General features: G+C 40.2%; 1 long non-coding RNA gene across 1 annotated transcript; it reads left to right on the forward strand.

Annotated features, from left to right (window-relative positions):
• The first annotated feature begins 3,595 nt into the window (after window positions 1–3,595).
• Window positions 3,596–4,956, forward strand: LOC145077275 (uncharacterized). Its single transcript, XR_013693062.1, has 2 exons — window positions 3,596–4,053; window positions 4,589–4,956. It is a non-coding gene; the product is annotated as an uncharacterized LOC145077275 (long non-coding RNA).
• The last annotated feature ends 13,556 nt before the right edge of the window (window positions 4,957–18,512 follow it).

Below are 18,512 nucleotides of genomic sequence, written 5' to 3' on the forward strand. Positions count from 1 at the left end.
AAAGCATCGGGCACCATGTTGGCCTTCCCAGGGTGATACAAAATCTCGCAGTCATAATCCTTTACCGCGTCTAACCACTCCCCTGCCACATATTCATGTTCGACTGATCCATCAAATACTTCAAACTCTTATGATCGGTGTAAATAGTGCATCGGACCCCATACAAGTAATGCCTCCAGATCTTGAGTGCAAACACCACCGCTCCCAATTCTAAATCATGAGTGGTGTAATTCACCTCATGAGGCTTCAGCTGCCTAAAGGCTTAAGTAATCACATGCCCCCTCTACATAAGGACCGCTCCCAAACCCGAAATAGACACGCCGTAATAAACCACAAAATCATCCAAGCCTTCGGGAAACGCAAAAATTGGGGCCTCACATAATTTCTGTCTCAAAGTCTCGAAGGACAACTGTTGATCTAGACCCCACCAAAAGGTCACGTTCTTCTTGGTCAGACGAGTGAAAGGCACTGCAATCTTGGAGAAGTCCTGGATAAACCTCCAATAATACCCTGCAAGGCCCAAGAAACTCTGAATCTATGATGCGTTCTTCGGAACTTCCCAACGTGTCATAGCCTCAATCTTCGTCAGGTCCACCAAAATACCTCCCTGGTTGATGAGCTTCCCCAAAAATTGCACCTTACGCACCCAAAACTTGCATTCGGAGAACTTGGCATAGAGCCTCTCCCTCCTTAAGGTCTCCAACACCTCTCGCAAATGATGCTCATGTTGTTCTTGGGTCTTAGAGTAGACCAAGATTTCATCAATAAAAACAATCATAGACTGATCCGGGATCGGTCTGCACACCCGGTTCATGATATCTATGAACGCCAATGGGGCATTGGTGAGTCCGAATGGTATCACCAGGAACTCGTAATGACCATAATGAATTCTGAAGGCCGTATTCTGTATATCCTCATCCCTGATCCTCATTTGATGATATCCCGACTGAATATCGATCTTGGAAAACCAAGATGCACACTAAAGCTGATCAAATAAGTTGTCGATCCTCGGAAGTGGGTAAAGGTTCTTCACCGTTAGCTTGTTTAATTCCCAATAATCAATACACATCCTGTGCTCCCCATCCTTCTTTTTCATGAACATGATCGGTGCTCCCCACGGAGAACTGCTCGGACAGATGAAACCCTTGTCTAGCATCTCCTACAACTATGTAGACAACTTCTGCATCTTAGGCGGTGCCATGCGATATGGCGCCTTGTCTATCAGAGGTGCCCCAACTTCGAATCAATCTGAAACTTAACCTTCCTCTCGGGAGGCACTCCCAACAACCCCTTGGGAAAAACGTCGAAAAAATCCCACATTATGGTTACCTCGTTCAATTTTGTCGTGGTCTCCACCCTCAAATCCGAGATGTAAGCTAGAAGCCCAAAATAACCTTGTTGAATAAGTCTCCTAGCCCTTTCTGCTAAACAGAGAGTTGTCCCATGCGAAGCTTTCTCACCAGTAATGACTAGTTCTCCCCCACTTGGGGTTCGAACTCTCACCAACTGTCTCTCACAATCAGTCACAGCCCCGTTGGGCCCTAACCGGTCCATCCCGATGATCACCTTCAACCCCCTCAAGGGGATCGGAACCAGGTCGATAGAAAACCTCTCGATGAACATGTTCAGAACACATCCTCAGAATACCCTCGCAATGCTCACAGTACGATCATCCACAATCTCTACCTCTAGAGGGAAATCCAAAGTCCCCAGAGGGACTCGAAACTTTTTGCTGAGCGCAAGAGATATAAAGGACCGGGTAGCCCCCGAATCAAATAAAACATGAGCCGACAATCCATTCACCAAAAAGGTCCCTATTCAAGATCATAACAACATAAGCATAACAATAAAACAATAAATATAGAGATAAGTCAGTTACAAGTCATGACATCCGACGCTACTCAGGCCTCATCTGCGGTCAGCTGAAATGCTCTGCTTTTCACCGCAAGAGCCTCCGCCTTGCCCTGGCAATAATCTATAATCAACGATGTGGCGGGTGCAGGCGCCGCCACTGCTCCTCCAGATAACCTCGAGAAATAAGCCTTTTTATGGCCATTCTAGTTGCAGTGAAAACAAATCAAGGCCCACTTAGGGTAGTCCTTTCTCATGTGGTCTGCCTGGCCACAACCAAAACATCCTGAGCCCACAGATCGACATACTCCACCGTGCGGCTTACCGCACTTGGCACATCAGCCCTGGCTCGGCTGGCCTTTGCTGTGAACATCGGAGGTCGTAGGCTTCTTAGCCTGACCCAATGCTATCTGAACCTGCTCTTGCTTCCGCTTCGTCCGAAGCTCTAACTTGATTTCCCACTCACGGGCCTTCTCAATCATGTCATTTAGGGTCTTGCACCCTGAGAAGCTCACAAACTCCCGGATACCATCCCTCATCATAACATGATATCTCGTCTTCCTCATCTCCTCATCCACAACATACTGCGGAACCAACATCACCCTCTCCCTGAACTTGGCGGTAATCTCCACCACAGTCTCTGTGGTTTGGTGAAGGTCCTAGAACTACCTCACCAGCTTCTGCACCTCAATGGCCGGTGCAAAGTCACAATCAAACCTCCGTATAAAATCATCCCATGTCATCACAGTCACACCGGCAGTCCATACCTCACGGGTAACCTCCTCCCACCAATCCCACGCTCGGTCCCTTAGCATACATGATGTGCATCCCACCTTTTTTGCATCAAGAAAATGCTCGTGTGCTGAGCATTCTCCATGTCAGCGCTCCAGTAGCGACTTGCGATGGGGTCCTAACCCCTAGGGGTGTTCGCAGTACGCTTTGAACACGTGAAACCGGCCAACCCAGTCATCGGTTTGGTTTTATGGTTTATATTTTTTTACGGTTTGGCTTGCGGTTTCGAACTTTTCAAACCGTAGTGAACGGTTTGGCTTACGGTTTTTAAGATTTCAAATCGTATAAAAACTGGACTCAACCGTAAGATTTATATATATATATATATATATATATATATATATATATATATATATATATATATATATATATATATATATTGTCAAGATCAAATAAGAAGGAAAATTTTGGTAGGAAGGTAAGAAATTTTTTATATGCATATTTTCTTAGCAAAAAAATGAAATGAATCATTAGATGATTCAAAAGTAAGATGATTCACAAGAAAAAATTCCGAAAAAAACACCTTTATGATTCATTTTTAGGTAAATCAAGAAAAAAAATTCACTTTTATGACAATTTTAATGAATATCAACAAAATCATCATAAAAATGAATCATCAAAATGTTTTTGCGGGATTTTTTTTGGTGAATCATGTTATTATTAGTTCATTTAGTGATTCATTTGTTTTGTTCGCAAAAAAAAATAAGTCGAAAAAAAATTCTTACCTTCCTACCAAAAAAAATTTCTTACCGGATATATATATATATATATATATATATATATATATATATATATATATATATATATATATATATAATTTAATTTAATTTTTTAATATATAATTGTTTTTATTGTATTATTTATTAATTTTTATATACAAATAATAAAATATAAAAACATATTTAATTACCCCATATGTATACTCTGGTGTAAAACGGTAAATGAAGCCCAACAAAGTCCACTTCTCCAACTTAAGCAATCGTTTGATACTTTGATTCGTTTCCACTTTCCACTTTCCTTAAACCTAATCGCAAATACTTAAAATGTCAAAGCCGAGTCACTTCTCAATTGTGGTTGTTCTTCAGCCTCTAGCTCTGACAACTTATCATTTCCAGCTCCGAACTCGACATCAACAACAAACTCCAAATCAACTTATCGTTTCCAGCTTCCAAACATAGCTAAGCTTCACTTCCAGCTCCGTTTCTTTCTGGTTTAATCTCTTTACAGTTCGATCCCACCTCATGTTCTGATTTCTTTAATAGTTGACACACGATTTTTTACAGATTTAATCTTTTTACAAGTTTAATCCCACCTCATGTTCTGATTTCCACTTTAATATCTCTTTGTTTTTGATATGTAGGCTTTGCTTCTAAAACATTTACGGTCCCACACTCAATACGAAGTTTACAGGTATGGTTCCCTCCTTAGTTTCACATCATTTAGTTTTCTCCGTTCTGAAAAAAATCGACTGTCTATCTATCAAATGGAATTGCAGTTTCGGATTGCATGGGTTATTTTGGAATAATGTTATTGCTTGTGGATCGTACGTTTTGATTGTTGGGACTTTTTGGAATCTGTTTAGATTAAATGGTTTACTTTAATCTGTTAGATTGAAAAACTTCATATGTACTCTGGTTGTAAATTTGTTAGATGCAATAGTATCTTACTTTTTTCTATTCTGATCGTTGGGTATTTTTTTGAGGGCTTGTGGTTGCGATGGTTGACAAATGACAATAGGTTGTATGGTGTTGATGCCTAACAAGTGTTTTATTGATTGAAATGGATAACATTAGAATTCTGAATTTTGATTGCATGAATTTATTTTTTGTTTTTGTAGTTCCTGTTGCTGAAATGAATATAGATCCGCGTAACCTTTTTTTATTGATTGAAATGGATAACAACATAATTCTGAATTATGATTCCACCATTTTTTATGTTTATGCAGTTGCTGTTCCTGAAATGAATACAGAGAATATTGAAATTTATAATAGTGAGCCTATGAACATCATTGATAATGATGATATGGAAGAGACTAATGTAGATGATGCTGATTTGGAGCAAAATGGAGGTGCTACTAATAATAACCAAGGCAAAAAATGAAAACAATCTATTGTTTGGAACCACTTCAACAAACCGGATCTAGTTCCACTTAAAGGAGCACGCACCACATGTTTTTTAGAAAATCAAGTGATAGCATATTTGCTGCTTTTTATTTACTATTTTTTGAACAATATTAGCTGCTTTTAATTTACTATTTTTTGGCTGTTATTTTTTGCTGTTTTGACAGCTTTAATATTGGAGTTTTTTTAACAATATTTGGTAGAATTTTTTCTGTTTCAACAGCTTCAATATTGTAGTTTATTTAACAATATTTGACATATCTACAATTGAATTTTAATCAGATCTTATTGTTCGATGCTTCACGTATAATCGTTTGGAATTAATATGGCCTACGAATTGATTGAAAATCATCCTTCAAAATCATAATCAGGATTCACAACAGGAACGAAAATTAAAGGGATTGGTTTTTCGAAATCCAAATCGAAATTTAAAATGGCAATCGGAATTCATAGTAAACGAATACTGGTTCAATTTTGACTTTTTGAAGTCCAACAACGTGTTTCTACAATCCATTGTTAAAATGCCGATTGATTTTAGAAATCCAAATCCGATTCAGAATAATGGCATCGATTGATGTTTCGTTCCAATTCCAAGGGTCGATTTCATAGGCTAGAAATCCCGATTGCAATATCTAAAACCAGTGCATTGTTGGTGGGTTTAAGTAAGGCATGATTTGAGGATTATCGTCATTCAAATAGAGATTTTGGGCTGATTTTTCAATGGAAGAAGATGAAATTCTAAGAAGCCAATTTTGCTACCCATCAATTGTCTGATAAAATGCCTAAACCAGTTTTTCTCGAGCTGCAGCCTTGTTGTTAAAGATAATGTAGGTTGCTTAGTTTGGATGCTTCTTGTGCACACCAACATTGTGTCGGTGTGCCATTTCCTTCCCTTCCTTGTTAAATATTGCTTCATAGTTTTAGCTTCATCTCGAGGCTTGTTCTCTTGTATGGCTTCTTCTTCCACAAGTTCGAGTGATATTTTTCTGGGCCCGTTCAGAAGCTTCCATTGTTGCCCAAACAGTGAAGTGGGAAGTAAAGGGATTGGCCGTATGATTTCACACATCAAAAGGCATCATTTACCTACTGAAGACCGTAAAAGTGTGTTACGTGAAGCTCTTTCTAGTGATGTTGGTTTATTTATTGCAGTGGAAGAAACTTTGAAGGCCTTTGGTCAATGGATGTGTGGGAAGTGTATGACTTTGCAGGCTCTTAGCCGTTATTGTCATCACCCGGATGGTCGTGTGAGGTTTGTTACAGGGGATGACGGCTCGAGTCGTTATATTGACGGTATTCTAACGCCGTCAACTAAAGAGTCGGTGACAAATGCTCTTGGAGGTTTGGTTTTTGATGTTGCGCTCCTTGATCGTGTTTTTAAAGAGCCTATCACTACTATCAAGAGTATCCCCCATAGTTGTCGTCTTGCTTTCTCTCAGGCTTTGAAGACCACTCTTTACAAGGTGATTGCCTAACCTGGCTCGGTTGAGGCATGGATGTGTTTGTTACTTGTTCCTCGATGCACATTGCAGGTGTTTAGACCCAAAAATAGACAAGAATGTAGGCCTGGGAATAGAAAATCTTTACAGCAAAGCTCCATCCTGAAGTCCTTGGATACATGGGGGAAAGAGGGTGGTATCACGAAGTTAGTTCAAAATATGTTAGACATTCCTGAGGTTGGAGCTATAAGACAGGGTGGAGGCATCCTTCAGAAGGAGGCTACATCAAGTAACACCAACATCAGACAATGTCTCCGTAAGATTGCAGATGGTCATTTTATCGCAGTAGTAAATGTGTTATGCTCATCGGGTGTTGCACCATATAATGGTGATACTATTAAAGCTTTGGAGGACAAACACCCTTTCAAACCACCCCCATCCATGCCGAGCCCCATAATTTCTGAACCTCCCCTTGTAGCAGACTTTGATTGTGTATTTGGTTGCATCAAATCCTTCCCTAAAGGAACTTCTTGCGGGAGAGATGGCTTGAGGGCTCAACACTTACTAGACGCCCTTTGTGGAGAAGGGTCTGCTATTGCCACAGATCTCATACATGCTATCACTTCAGTTGTTAACTTATGGTTAGCGGGAAGATGTCCAACCATTTTGGCAGAGTTTGTTGCATCCGCTCCTCTCACGCCTCTACTTAAACCTGACAACGAGATCCGTCCGATTGCAGTAGACACTATATGGAGACGTCTGGTTTCCAAGGTTGCCATGAAAGGTGTGGGTAAAGAAACGGCCAAGTACCTTAATGATTTTCAGTTCGGGGTTGGTGTATCTGGCGGTGTTGAGGCGGTGTTACACAATGCCAATAGGGTGTTGAGTGAACACCATGCTGATGGGTCTCTTGTAATGCTGACTGTGGATTTTTTGAATGCCTTCAGCCTGGTGGATCGATCAACATTGCTCCGGGAGGTTAAGAAGATGTTCCCTTCCATTTCTTTGTGGGTGAATCTCTTGTACGGGCAAGCAGCGAGACTTTATATCGGAGACCAACATATATGGTCTGCCACTGAGGTGCAGGAAGGCGACCCTTGGGCCCTCTTCTTTTTTCCCTCGTTTTGCACCCTCTTGTGCACAAGATTAGAGACAATTGTAAGCTCTTTCTCCATTCTTCGTATCTAGATGATGGGACTGTCATTGGGGATTCAGAGGAGGTGGCTAGAGTGTTGAACATAATTCGGTTGCATGGTCCAGGTTTGGGTCTTGAGTTGAACGTCAAGAAAACGGAGATTTTTTGGCCCTCATGTGATGGTAGGAAGCTTCGGGCCGATTTATTTCCAACGAATATAAGGAGACCTTCTTTGGGGGTGAAGCTCCTTGGGGGGTGTTAGCACAGATGCGGGGTTTATTTGCGGGCTGGCCATGAAGAGAGCGGCCAATGCTGTTGATTTGATGGGCCTTCTTCCACAACTATGTGACCCACAAAGTGAGCTCCTTTTGCTTCGATCATGTATGGGCATTGCAAAACGTTTCTTTGGTTTAAGGACATGCCAGCCGGTACACATAAAAGAGTCAACGTTATTCTTTGACAAAGGATTGCGTAGGTCTATCGAGGATATGGTGGTATGTGGAGGCCCCTTCTTTGGAGACATTCAGTGGCGCTTGGCTTCCTTACCTATTCGTTTCAGTGGTTTGGGTTTGTACTCGGCCTACGAGGTTTCCTCCTACGCATTTGTAGCCTCAAGGGCCCAATCTTGGGCATTACAAGAACACATCTTACGTGACAGTGACATATGTGGTATGGACTCGGATTACCTATGTGCTATGACTCATCTTCGCGATATGATTTCGAGATTTGACTGTAGCGGTTTCACTAATAAGGACACCGCCCCCCGCTAAATCCCAAAAAGCTTTGGCGTGTGCCCTTTTTAGCAAAATCGTCCAAGATATGGAAGTCGACTTCGATATGACTGTCAGGCATAAAGCAGTCTTTGAGTGTCTGCGGGTGCCTCATGCTCAAGATTTTCATTTAACTATCCATATTGATGGTCTTGGCCAACATATGTCTCCTGTGGAGTACCGAAGTATCCTTTGTTACAGCCTCATGATTCCCATATTCCCAATTGACGAGATATGCCCAGTTTGTCACAAGGCATGTTTGGATACCTTTGGGGAACACGCGGTTCATTGCAGAGAGCTCCCTGGTTTCAAGTATAGACATGATATGGTTCGGGATGTTCTCTTTGATGCTTGTCAACGGGCTGGTATTTCTATGAAGAAAGAAGGGCCAGTGAACTTTTTGACGGACCCGCAGGATGGTAGGTCCACACTTAGACCGGCTGACATTTTAGTCTTTGGATGGATAGGAGGGAAGCATGCGTGCGTGAATCTTATTGGGGTCTCTCCTCTCATTGGTTTGGGGAGCGGGGGTTTCACAGCTGGACATGCCACTTTGAAAGCCGCTGCGTGCAAAGTGGTAAAGCACGAGAATGCATGTACAGAAAATCAACATGTGTTTGTTCCTTTTGCATTCGTTAAATTTGGTTTTCTCGCACCAGAGGTGGTGGAGATCCTTAATAGAGTCCAACGGATCATGCATTCGAATGTCATATCTCGTAGATCCACAAATGTTGTTTTCAAAAGAATTGGTTTTGTCATCCAAAAAGGGCTAGCGGCGCAACTTGTTGCCCGTTTGCCTTCAATCGATATGTACTGAGCTATAAATGTTAGTGAATATATTTTAATCATGTCCAAAAATAAAATTGTTGTTTTGACAATATTGCAGTTTTTTTAACAATCTAATGGACTCGACGAAAATGGGCCTAAAGAGCCCAAATCATGAAACCAAACCGGAGCCAAACTGTTAGTAATGGTTTGGTTTTGTTCAGTTTTAATTTTTGAATGGTTCGGCTTCGATTTTCGCTTGACAAAAACCGTAACTAAAGGTTTGGCTTCGTTTTGACCTAAAAACCAAAAAAACCCGGACCGTGAACACCCCTAGTAACCCCAAAGAACTCAGACACTCCGCACACCTTGTGATGGGTAATGAGCATTCTAACACTCCTAAGTGTACATGCAACCCTAGAAAACCTTGGATCTATGTTTGTCTAAAAATACATGCAAAATATGATTTCCAAGGATCATAATCCTATCTAGCATACATGGGGAACTTTTAATCTAAAAGATGTCTAGAATTACATACCTTGTAGTTGATTTGATTCTTTGAAACCTTGAGAGCCTAGCACCCCAAGTGTGATGCATCAAATGCTTCACACAACGCCAAATGCTTTGGAATAACTTAAGAGTATGTATAACACTTGTAAAAATTGGCTTGCCCTCTCTTGTTCTTAGTGTTTTTTAAGCCGATTTTGGTGAATATGACGTCCTTTATATAGTGTGTCACATCTAGGGTTACACCATGTAAACCCTAATGTGACATGACTCTTCATTTCCATGACCCATGGGTTTGTAACTCCCATGGAGTATCCATGGAGCATCCTATGGGTTTAACCCAACTTGATAATCCATGGAGCCTTTTAGCCCACTATACAAGTTATGGATGATTTACATAATCAACCCATATATTTAATTAGTTATCTTTTGATCACTTAATTAATTCCAAATTAATTCTTGATCAATACTAATTAAATAATACTATTAATATATTAGAACTTATAATATATTAATAAACCACAAGTGTTATTTCTCTCCTTTAGTTTATCCAAATGCATGATGCCATGCAACCCAAATGGAGCATGTCGGGTCGGGTCAACTACATACCAAATATAGTTATGGACTTAGACACCTTATCCAACAGTCTACCACTTGGATAAGTCTAATAACTATATCTATAAGTATGACTTCAGGAACCGATCAGCAATCATAGCTCTTTCAAGGTCTCTCGGAACTGAGAAGATGATGATACGCCATTTAGATAAGTGATCATATAATCCTTTGTTCTAGATATCAGCCGGACAAATACATGGAACAATGTCTTACTTATTGTGCAGCAGTTTGTTTCCCGATTTTCGATTTGTTTGACATAGAACTAAATTGAACATATCAATTCGGTTCTGACCGAGCCCGGTACATAGGTCAAAACTATATCATTGAAGGGCCCATATATCGCTTCTAATCCAAGAAGGAATAGATAAACTTCGACTCATATGCTTATTATACTACTTGTTGAATCACACACAAAAGTACGTTTTATAACATCGAGTTACCAATGTGGTTTCGTACGATCAATGCATAACCAACTCATAGGCAACATGTCATATCTCTAGGTTTGAAGACTTATATGATATTACTGTCTCACGATCACTCGAGATAAATTTCATGAAGTGATACTAGTAAGCGTGGGTTGAGTCCAATGCTCAGAACTTATGAGCACACATGAGAGCGGAAATTATCCCTATCAGTCTGAAAGCTAGCATCACTATACCCTACAACTCTCAAGTCATCACTCCCACCGAGGGTAAGGACCCAATCCTTAGTCCAATGCAGGTACTTGAGGATATTCTTTACCGCAGTCCAGTGTGCCTTGTTAGCGTTCCCCTGATATTTTCTAACCATGCTCAACGCAAAGGCTACATCAGGTCGAGTGCAGGTCATAGCGTACATGATCGAACCTACTACAGAAGCATAAGGTAGTCGACTCATTTCTGTTATCTTGGCCTCAGTACTCGGGCTCTGAGTTTTACTCAGTCTGGCGTTACTCTGGATATGTAACTCTCCTTTCTTGGAGTCCTGCATGCTAAACCTCTTCAGCACCCTCTCCAAGTAAGTACTCTGACTAAGTCCAATTAGTCTTTTACTCCGGTCTCTCATAATCCTTATCCTTAGAATATAAGCCGCTTCTCCTAGGTCTTTCATAGAGAAACACTTCCCAAGCCATGACTTCACTTCTTGCAGGGTTGGGATGTCATTTCCTATGAGTAGTATGTCATCCACATACAGTACCAAAAAGCAGACTATACTGCCACTAGCCTTGACATAGACATAAGATTCATCTTCACTCCTCGAAAAGCCAAATTCTTTGACTTTCTCATCAAAGAAAAGATTCCATCTCCGAGGTGCCTGTTTCAATCCATAAATGGATTTCTCGAGCTTACACACTCTATTAGGGTATTCTGTACTGACAAAACCCTCTGGCCGACTCATGTTAACATCTTCAGCCAAACTTCCATTAAGGAAGGCGGTTTTGACATCCATTTTCCATATTTCATAATCATGCAATGCAACGATGGCTAAAAGAACCCTAATGGACTTAATCTTTGCTACTGGTGAAAAGGTCTCATCATAATCAACTCCCGGAGTTTGAGAAAAGCCCTTTGCAACTAGTCGCGCCTTATATGTGTGTACATTACCATCCATTTCGGTCTTCTTCTTGAAGATCCATTTGCACCCAACTGTCTTATGACCTTGTACATTGTCAACCAAGTTCCAAACTTGATTGTCATACATGGACTGTATCTCGCTGTCCATTGCCTCTTTCCACTTGGCAGACCCAGGGCCTGCCATGGCTTCCGCGTAACTATTAGGTTCATCCAGACTTACCAATGTCTCATCACTGATAAGTGTCTCACCTTCCGCAGTAATATGGAAACCATAATAATGCTCAAGTGCGTCCCTAACCCTTGTGGAACGCCTCAGAGGTTCAGACTTGTCAATTAGCTCAACAGGAGTTTCCTCCTCAGGTTGAGTGCTAGCATTTGAAGTTCCTTCACCAATTGACTCTTGAATTTCTTCAAGGTCAATTTGCCTCCCACTGTTTCCTTGGCTTATGGACTCTCTTTCTCGAAAGACACCCCTCCTTGCTATAAAGACCACATTGTCACTAGGTTTGTAGAAAAGGTAACCAAAGGATTTCTATGGGTATTCAATGAAAATACACCTCTCACTTTGAGGTTCGAGCTTATCATGAGTCTCGCGTCTCACGAAAGCCTCGCAACCCCAAATCTTGATGTGGTCTAGTTTGGGAACTTTACCAGTCCACATCTCATGGGGAGTTTTGGCAACTTTCTTTGTACGGACCAGATTAAGGATATGGGCGGTAGTCTCTAAGGCATACCCCCAAAATGGGATTGGTAGTGAAGCTCGAATCATCATGGAACGAACCATATCCAACAAGGTTCGATTGCGCCTCTCAGCCACACCATTAAGTTGTGGTGTCTGGGAGGTGTCAATTGTGAGATAATCCCACATTCCTTAAGATTGTCGTGGAACTCTGTACTAATATACTCACCTCCACGATCGGATCGAAGCATCATAATGTTGCTGCCCAATTGATTATCGACATCCTGTTTAAAATCTTTAGACCTTTCAAAAGTCTCTGACTTATGCTTGATTAAATAGACATATCCATATCTACTATAATCATCAGTAAAAGTCAAATAATAAAGATTAGCATCCTTTGTAGCAGATTTGAAGGGTCCACACACATCCGTGTGTACCAGATCCAACAAACTTCTCCCCTACCACAAGAACCAGTGAAGGGAGACTTTGTCATTTTTTCAAGTAAGCATGATTCACAACTATCATCTGACTTTAGGTCAAATGACTCCAAGACTCCATCCTTTTGGAGTTGGCCTATGAATTTCTTGTTCACATGTCCAAGACGAAAATGCCATAATGTTGCTTTATCCAAGTTATTATTACTCGAAGAATCAATACACAACACATTATTTCCTAGATTATCTACAACAGATACTACTTCATACACACCTTCACAAGGTAATGCTTTAAAATAAATAACATTATTAAAGAAAACATTTATTTCACCATTTTCATTATAAAAATAAAAGGTAAACCATTGTTTGTACAAAGCATGAAAGGAAATAATATTTCTTGCCATTTCTGGAGAATAACAACATTTATTCAAATCTAAAGTAAACCCACTACTTAGCAACAAAGAATAAACTCCAATCTTGGTGACGGGTGAAGCTTTCCTATTCCCCATGATCAAGTTTATCTTTCCATGCTCCACATTCTCACTTCTTCTTAGTCCCTGCAAATCAGAACATATATGAATACCACAACCGGTATCAAGGACCCAAGAGTTAGAATAGGGTGAGTTATTATATATAATAGTGTAAATACCTGCATGGTTGGGTTTAACTTTCCCATCCTTCACATCTTGCTGGTACTTTGGGCAGTTCTGCTTCCAATGCGACTTTTCATGGCAATAGAAGCATTAAGACTTCTTTGGGTCAGAAGAAGGAGTGACGAAACCTTTCTTGGTTCCACTTGAAGAAGAGCCATCAAGGGTCCTCGCCTTGGTACCCTTTGAAGAGCTCTTCCTCTTCTTCCGTCTACATTTCGCGATTGCCAAGACAGGGGAAAAGTTTAGAGTAGGAGTAGGAGTGTTAACAACCGACTTACCTTTAAGACCTGTTTCTGCAGTCTTTAGGAGTCCTTGAAGTTTGCTGAGTATGACTTCTTCCTTATTCATGTGGTATGTCATGTGGAATTGATCATAATACGAGGGTAAGGAGTGCAAAATAATATCTATTGCAATCTCCTCGGGGAAGTTCACATTAAGCTTCAGCAAACGATCCACATACCTTTGCATTTTTTGCATGTGGCTCGTGACAGATTCTCCGTCCTTCATCCTGGTTGTTATCATGGAGGAGATTATTTCATATTGCTCTTGACGAGCACTCTGATGGTATCTTTCCATCATATCTTGGTGCATTTCAAAAGGGTAGTAGTCCTCATAGGACTTCTGGAGTTCAGCTTTCATGGTGGCCATCATGATGCATGCCACTTTGGCGGCGTCTCTTTCATGAGTCCGGAAGTCAGCGATCTCCTTGGGAGTAGTAGTGGACTCATCGATCTCATTTAGCTCCTTGTCGAGGATATATTCCTTGTTCTCATAACGAGTCACCATCCTGATGTTCCAGATCCAATCCATAAAGTTGGAACCATCGAAGATGACCCTCCCACATAGGTTCACGGGGGAGAAGGAGCCAGTAGGATTTGAGCCAGAAGCAGTGTTGTTGGAAGACATCTAAAAAAGAAGAGAACAAGTTTAGTTTAGATATCAATATAGTCCTTAATAAAACACCCAAATGTAACATTAAGGCTAGGATCCATTCACAATATGTCATAACTTAAAAGAGGTATGCCGTAATCTAAGCTATAACATATTTGAAAGGTAGGTGAATGACAATTCACCAATTTCCACCAAAAAACGAAATATAAACTGTTAGATTTTTAATTGGTTCTTAGAAATTCCTAGATTCTTTTGAGATTCAATGAACTTGTTGGGATTATTAGATTGCGTCATGGGCTCGGTCCTTAGCCCAATTTTGATTTCCGGTATTGGGCCTGTCCAACCGTGCATGTTTTTGTTCTAGGGTTTAGTATATAAGCTGCATGCGTGCAGCCTTAGTAATGATCACTTTTATTATTATTTTCTCTGAGTTTTTTAAACCCTAGCTTACTCTACAACAGAAGTTCTTCATCGAGCTCCGCTGAGGCGTGACTTTATTTGAATCATAAGCATACATTTGATTCCATTCTGTGTTCATTCTCTTGTTGTTTTTGTCTTGTTCAATTTCTATAATCATACCTGTGAAAGATATAATCAATCTAGAGTTTAATTCTCTTGATTTGGTATCAGAGCAGGAGACTTTGTAATTCATACACATCTCTTCTGTCGAAGAACTTATTATGGTTTTTAATTCCGCATTGATTGATATTAATTGAGTCGTCACTCTATATTGACGTATCTCATTAATTGTTGATCTAACCCTAACGATATATTACAATTATGATCGTTTTACAGGTTATTAATCTAAAGTCATTACAATGTCCATGGATGATTCACAAACCAATCCAATCAACATCTCCAATAGCATTGGCTCTACGACAAGGATACCAATCTTGTATACAAAAGACTATGAAGTTTGGATGCATCACTTTGAAGATTATGTGATTGGATCGGAGGATAATGGATACTTGATTTGGGAAGCTATTACTACAGGCCCATTCACTCACTCAAGTACCTCTAAGATTGTCAAAACTCAGAAAGAGTACAATCAGCTTGCTAACGATGTCAAAGATATTCCTCAGGATGAAAAGGAAAAGTTTCAATGTAACATCAAAGCCCTAAGGATGATAAGGTTTGCGCTGCAGTCAGATACGTTTCGTTTGTTAAGTTCTTGTGCCACAGCTAAAGAGATCTGGGACAGATTAAAAGAATTGTATTCCACTAACGAAGATTTGGAACATTAAATTCAAACTCTCTTGTTGTCTGAATTTGGAGACTTTAAGCAAAAGCCTGAAGAGAAACTTGTTCAAACCTTTGATCGCTTCAATAATCTTTTATGTAAGATTATAAAGCATGGGATTGAAAGGAAAGTTATTGAACAAAAAGTTACTTTCATGAATGGTCTCAGATCCGAATGGATGGCTGTTGTATCAACAGTTAAATCTCATGAATAGTTCAAGTCATGTTCTCTGGCAAAACTAGTGGGTATTTTGAAATCCCATGAGAGTGCACTGTCTAAGGAAACAAATGTGGTTTCCAGTCTAGGTTCTTTAGCTCTTGTCTCTAAAGGAAAAATCTTAGTTGAAGAAGAAGAGGAATTGGATCTTGCCAATTATTATCTAACCAGTGAAGAATATGCCATGATTGTGTCTAATCCCCGAAAATTCATTAAGAAGAAATTCCCAGCCAACAAGAACCGAAACTGGCAGGGTAGTTACAACGCCGAAAAGATCAAGGAGGAACAGAAGATGGGGTCAAAGTCTGAAGAGTCAAAGAAAGAAGTGAAAGTTGGAGGAGACTCAAGATTCGACTGCCATTACTGTGGAGGCAAGAATCATTTTGCAAAAGATTGTATGATGAGAAAGAAAGAAGAAAAGACAAATGAAGAAGATGAGGAAGCGAGCCTCCTGAGAAGACTAGAGGAAATCAAGGAAAGAAAGTCTGCTGCTAACAATACTACCATGAATGCTTTAATTGTGCAGGATAAAAACAACTGTGATGAATTTGGTGGTGTGGAAGTTTGATCCACAGATTCCGAGGTTGATGAAGTCCGGAAGCCCACACATGGGAAGGCTATGATGGCAAAAGAAGATCATGTAATAGGAAGGTGCTTTGTGGTGACTGAAGGTGTGTCTCAAATGAGAGGATACACAACCGACGGGGGAGTAGAAGGAGAGAAGGAGCGAGAGGACAAGTGCTTTGCTGCCAAACCTGTCAGCACACAGATCAACGAATGTGATGAATTGATCAAAAAGCTACAAAATATTCTTGCTTCTCTAAAAATACCTTTTACTGACTATGAAAAGGAATTAAATAACTTAAAATCTAAATTCTCGAGCATAAGTAGCAGTCTCACCCAAACCCGTGTCACAAATTCTAACCTAACTGATCAAATCAGCAGGATTTCATCAAAGAGTGAGGAAAGGAGGATGTGGATCGAGAAAAAGGAGAAGGAGTTGATTAGGTCTAAGGATGATTCAATTTATTTGCAAAGAGACAATCTTAAATTCTTAAACAGTGAAATGTGTTTTTCTTAATTGCTAAAAGACTCTATTTTAACATCACTCAGTTGCATCTTGATTGTGAAATAGGAAAGAAGATACATCGTATGATTTTGCCATTCCTTGAGTTAAAGGAGGATGAAATCAATGCTGAAGCATACAACTGTGAAAGCGTTGTATCTTCTGACGAGGTTTCTCCAGCATATAAAATAGGTCTGGACAAAATTGAATCCTACATAAAGTCCAAATACCACAAGGACATGCTCAAAACTCTATTAGACGAAAATGATAGATTGAAATTAAGAACTGAATTCGTACAGAAATTTGACTCTTTGAATGCCAAATTAAGTTCAGAAAATAAAATTGATGTTGAAAATGCATCTGAACTTAATGAGGATGATGATCTGAGTGAAATCTCTGTAGAGGATATGGTGGACTGTTCATAATTTATCAAAAGCGAACCTAAGTCATGCAAAACCCTGATTTCTGAAAACTCTGTTGAGTTTTCTCGCTCATCTAATGACAAAACCAAAGTTCTAAAAAAACTTCATGGAGAGTGAAAGGTAGATATATACCCGAACCATTGAATGAGCCTGCAAGATATGATGTGCCGAGCACAAGTGGAGCCAAAACCCCATTAAGCGAACCTGTGCAAACGACTAGTGAAACATCATCAGCAAAAAGTGAATGTTGTGCTCATATTTCGAAAAGGAAGGCCAACATTCACAGAAATCCAAAACAGGTGGCTAATAGAAAGCATCAAAGAAATCTGAGATACAAGAAAAATCTCTCTGAAAGAAAACAGTTTTGGAAGTCACAAAATCCTCACTTTATAAGGATAGAAAGGAGGCACAAATCGCAAGAAGAATCAGGGAACCGAAAGGGAAGTTTCGATCCCACGATGGAATTAAACCGAGAGAGTGGGTTCGGTCCTCAACACAACTCCAACCGAAAGGAAGGTTTCAGTCCATCGACCGAAAGGAACCAAAAGGAGAGGTTTGGTCCCTCGATTGAAAGGAACCGAAAGGAGAGGTTCGGTCCCTCTACCGAAAGGAGAGGTTCTGTCCCTCGACCGAAAGGAACCAACAAGATAGTTTTAGTCTTCAGAGTAATATCAACCGAAAGAACAGTCTTGGCTCTCCATCCAACTGTAACCGAAAGAGCAGTTTCGGTCCCCTTCCATACAAGTCCAATAAAAAACATAGGGGATCCAAAGTCACTTCTAAATCCAACACTTCCCATTCATATTCTCGTCCTTCAATTGATGCAAAAGGAAAAGGAAAACTCTTTCATGAGAATAACCGTCTTCCAAAAGAGCTCCAAAAGAATGCTGGAGTCAACACCACTAACTCCAATCCTATTAAATCATACAAAATTAAAGTTTTCACCATAAAAAGAAAAGATGAAACAACTTTAGTTAAACGCACATACATGGTTGATATTTCTCTTACTATTCCCTGTCCTGTAAAAGGCTCACAAGGACCCAAGAAACTTTGGGTTCCTAAATATTCTTAATATTTTGCAGGTTATTCATGACGAGCAGTTTGACGAAGAATGGTACATTGATAGTGGCTGCTCACTTCACATGACAGGAAGGAAGGAAGAACTGAGGGAGTTTCGGTCTCTCAAGGATGGTGGTATTGTGAAGTATGGCAACAAGTCGTTTGGTACTATCAAAGGCTATGGAATGATAACTAACGGCGAGTTCTCTATAAGAAAAGTGGCTTATGTTGAAGGTCACCAACACAATCTTATCAGTGTATCACAGCAGGTGGTTGGCACTGGATTGAAAGTATCATTTGACGATGAT

This window comes from Lactuca serriola, chromosome 9 (genome assembly GCF_051521515.1).
Source record: "Lactuca serriola cultivar US96UC23 chromosome 9, Lser_US96UC23_V15, whole genome shotgun sequence".
NCBI classification, from domain to species: Eukaryota; Viridiplantae; Streptophyta; class Magnoliopsida; order Asterales; family Asteraceae; genus Lactuca; species Lactuca serriola.